This window comes from Triticum dicoccoides, chromosome 3B (assembly GCF_002162155.2).
Source record: "Triticum dicoccoides isolate Atlit2015 ecotype Zavitan chromosome 3B, WEW_v2.0, whole genome shotgun sequence".
NCBI classification, from domain to species: domain Eukaryota; kingdom Viridiplantae; phylum Streptophyta; class Magnoliopsida; order Poales; family Poaceae; genus Triticum; species Triticum dicoccoides.
This window is the reverse complement of record NC_041385.1, coordinates 198092169-198096713: the sequence shown is the minus strand read 5'-3', so window position 1 is coordinate 198096713 and position 4545 is coordinate 198092169.

Genomic DNA, 4545 nt, shown 5'->3' with positions numbered 1-4545 from the left:
CGCCGCCGCCGACGAGAACCACCGTGGCCACCGGCCACCCCACACCTCACCGACGCCCCAGGAAGCTCCACCCCGACCCCCTCTTCCTCCCCACCGATCCACGGCCCTCCGGAAGCTCTGCAGCGTCGCCCTCAAGCTCGCCCCCAACCTTCGGCCGCCGGCGAACTTTCGAGGATTCGCGAGCTCCAGCCCCTCCCCGGCCTCGCCGTTGCCTCCACCAGATCCGCTGTGAGCTACTCTTCCATTCCCCCTCCTCCTCGCGCTCGTTCCCGTACTCTAGCCGCCCTTTTCACCGGAGCCGATTGCTCCTCGCCGCCGGCCATGGCGTGGCCGTGGCCACAGCCACCGCAGCTCGCTTTCGAGCCCACCGGCGTGCTCACCGCAACCTTAGGAACCCAAAGCACCTAACCACTCGTCCTCCCGTGCACTGCAGCGCCGGTCCCGCGAACCCCCGAGCTCCGGCCGCCGCCTCGGGCTCCACTCCGGCGAACCCCGGCCACCCCCGCACCTCCCGTTGGTTCCCGTAGATGCGCACGGGCACGGGCTACCTCCTGGTGCCCTTGGCGCGTCGATCCGTCATCTCTGGCGCAACTCCGGCGAGCCACCGCCGCTCTGGGTCGTCGCCGTCGTCCAACCGCCGGCGAATCCGACGTGGCCGGTCATTAGGGCCTAACCACCCCCGCTAACCCAGGCCTAGGGCCACTGACCGGTGGGCCCTACCGTTTAATTAACCCGGCTAACAATTTAGTTAAGTTAATTAAACTCTGTTAAATCACTGTGCAGCTGACATGTGGGTCCCGAACGTCAGGTTTGACCCGGACCAGCCCCTGTTGACGTGCTGACGTCACACTGACGTCAGGCTGACGCATTAATGAATTACTGGAATTATTAATATTCAGGAAATTTCAGAAAATGCCCTAAACTTCAATAAATCATAGAAATTCAACCGTAACTCCAAATTAAATAATTTATATATGAAAAATTATCAGAAAAATTAAAGGAATCCATCTGTACCATTTTCATGCATGTTAGAACAACTTATAGCTGCTGTTTAGCACAAATCAAATAAATGGCATTTAAACTCTCACATATGAAGTTCGAATTTGAATCTTGTATTCAAACCAACCCCATTTAACGTGTTGCTAGATGCATTAGCCCAAAACACATTCATATTGCCATGTCATAGCATGCATCATATTGTGCATTGCATTGATCGTGTTTCTTCTGTGTTTGCCGGTGTTGTTCTCCCTCGGTAGACGTTGTACCGATGATGTGATCGTTGACACTGATGAAGACTCAATGTTATCTTCAGAAGTGCCAGGCAAGCAAAACCCCCTTGTTCATTCCGATACAATCCCACTCTCTCGCTCCTGCTCTCTTTTACTACATTAGGACAACAACGATTCATCTGTTACCTGTTGCGGTAGCTGAACCCCTTTATCCTTTGCATGACCTGTCATTGCCACAGTAAATAGATGAAACCCACTAGCATGAGTAGGAGTTGTTTGAGCCCTGTTGTGCCTACTCATTCATGCTTGTTTGTCATGCCTGCTACTGCTTAGAGTTGAGTCAGGTCTGATTCATCGGGGATGAATCAGAGGTGTGTGAACATGTCCCACTGTGTGTGAGCTAAGTGTGTGAATACAATTTGGTAAAGGTAGCGATGAGAGGCCATGTAGGAGTACATGGTGGGTTGTCTCATTACAGCTGTCCTCAGGAACTGAGTTCTGTGTTTGTGATCCATGATTCAGCTACTACCACGCATTGGGCCCGAAACCAATGGACCCTCTCGGCTTCTTGATCACCCTTGTCCTCTGTCCAGGAGTTGCAAGTAGTTTCTGGTGTTTGTAGTATGCTGGAGGCCGTGCGCAGCGCTGACCGTAGGGGTGGGCTGTGATGCGGTAGGCACGTGGCCGGGTAAACCGGGCGCCCGTTTTGTGTCACGGAACCCTGTACACATCGTTTGGGGCTGTGAGCGAAACTCCGGCCGGATCTCCTCATGGATGGAACCCGAATAGGCGATAAACCTGGACTAGAGACTTGAGTGTTTAGGCAAGCCGTGGCCGACACCCACGTTGGGCTTCCGCTTGAAGGTTGCCGAGTACATGTCGTGTAAACGGCGGTAAGTGGTGAGAGCGTGTGTGAAGAAGTACACCCCTGCAGGGTTAACATCATCTATTCGAATAGCCGTGTCCGCGGAAAAGGACTTCTGGGTTGCTTATATCAGTTCATAGACAAGTGAAAGTGGATACTCTAAAATACGCAAGATAAGCGTGAGTGCTATGGATGGCGTTCTCGTAGGGAGACGGGAGCGGATCCATAGTGGTGTATTGATATGGTGAATATGTGGACTCGTGTGCGCCACCTCAAAAGAGTTACTTGCAGTCGTAGTTCAGGATAGCCACCGAGTCAAAGCTGGCTTGCTGCAGTTAAACCCCACCATCCCCTTTGTTGATAATGATGCATATGTAGATAGTTCTGATGTAAGTCTTGCTGGGTACATTTGTACTCACGTTTGCCTATTTATGTTTTTGCAGAGGGACTTCGGTCTCGCTAGTAGTTCCGCGTGGACTTCGACGTTTAGCTTGTTACTCAGCTACGATCTTGTGCCTCGGCAGGATCTGGTAGATAGTCAGGCTTCTCAGCCTTTTTCATTTATAGATGTCTGTACTCAGACATGATAGCTTCCACTTGTGCTTTTATTTGTATGCTCTGAATGTTGGGTCATGAGACTCATGTTTGTAATATCTCGCTCCTCGGAGCCTATTGGATAAATACTTGAGTCGTAGAGTCATGTTGTGATGCCATGTTGTGTTTGCACATATCGAGCATATTGTGTGTATGTTATTGAAATGCTTGGTATGTGTGGGATCTGACTATCTAGTTGTTTATCTTTAGTAGCCTCTCTTACCGGGAAATGTCTCCTAGTGTTTCCACCGAGCCATGGTAGCTTGCTACTGCTCCGGAACACTTAGGCTGGCCGGCATGTGTCCTTCTTCGTTCCTGTGTCTGTCCCTTCGGGGAAATGTCACGCGATGAATACCGGAGTCCTGTTAGCCCGCTACAGCCCGGTTCACCGGAGTCCTGCTAGCCCAGTGCTACAGCCTGGATTCACTCGCTGATGACCGACACGTTCGATGCTGGGTCATGGATGCCTGTCCCTGTAAGTTTGTGCCACTTTGGGTTTACGACTAGCCATGTCAGCCCGGGCTCCTTATCATATGGATGCTAGCGACACTGTCATATACGTGTGCCAAAAGACGCAAACGGTCCCAGGTAAAGGTAAGGCGACACCCATGGGAATACCGTGCGTGAGGCCGCAAAGTGATATGAAGTGTTACATGCTAGATCTATGTGGCATTGAGTCGGGGTCCTGACAGCGTTGGTAGTTCTGATGTAAGTCTTGCTGGGTACATTTGTACTCACGTTTGCCTATTTTATGTTTTTGCAGAGAGACTTCAGTCTCACTAGTAGTTCCACGTGGACTTCGACGTTTAGCTTGATACCTCAGCTACGATCTTGTGCCCTCGGCAGGATCTGATCGATAGTCAGGCTTCTCAGCCTTTTTCATTTATAGATGTCTGTACCCAGACATGATAGCTTCCGCTTGTGCTTTGATTTGTATGCTCTGATTGTTGGGTCATGAGACCCATGTTTGTAATGTCTCGCTCCTCGGAGCCTATTGAATAAACTACTTGAGTCGTAGAGTCATTTTGTGATGCCATGTTGTATTGCACATATCGAGCATATTGTGTGTATGTTATTGAAATGCTTGGTATGTGTGGGATCTGACTATCTAGTTGTTTATCTTTAGTAGCCTCTCTTACCGGGAAATGTCTCCTAGTGTTTCCACCGGGCCATGGTAGCTTGCTACTGCTCCGGAACACTTAGGCTGGCCGGCATGTGTCCTTCTTCGTTCCTGTGTCTGTCCCTTCGGGGAAATGTCACGCGATGAATACCGGAGTCCTGTTAGCCCGCTACAGCCCGGTTCACCGGAGTCCTGCTAGCCCAGTGCTACAGCCTGGATTCACTCGCTGATGACCGACACGTTCGATGCTGGGTCATGGATGCCTGTCCCTGTAAGTCTGTGCCACTTTGGGTTTACGACTAGCCATGTCAGCCCGGGCTCCTTATCATATGGATGCTAGCGACACTATCATATACGTGTGCCAAAAGGCGCAAACGGTCCCGGGCAAAGGTAAGGCGACACCCGTGGAAATACCGTGCGTGAGGCCGCAAAGTGATATGAGGTGTTACATGCTAGATCGATGTGGCATTGAGTCGGGGTCCTGACAACTTGATATCTTCTACAATGGACTAACCGATGCTTCTAGGGACTTCCTAGATAGTTGTGCTGGTTGTGTTTTCAGGGAATGGACTGTTGGACAAGCTGAGGAATTATTGAATAACATATTGGAAAATTATGATGATTGGACTCTTCCTGAACCACCGCATAATCCCACTCCAAAGAAGAGGGGTATCTTATATCTCAGTCCGGAAGATATGCAAGAGGCAAAGAAATCTATGAAGGAAAAAGGTATTAAA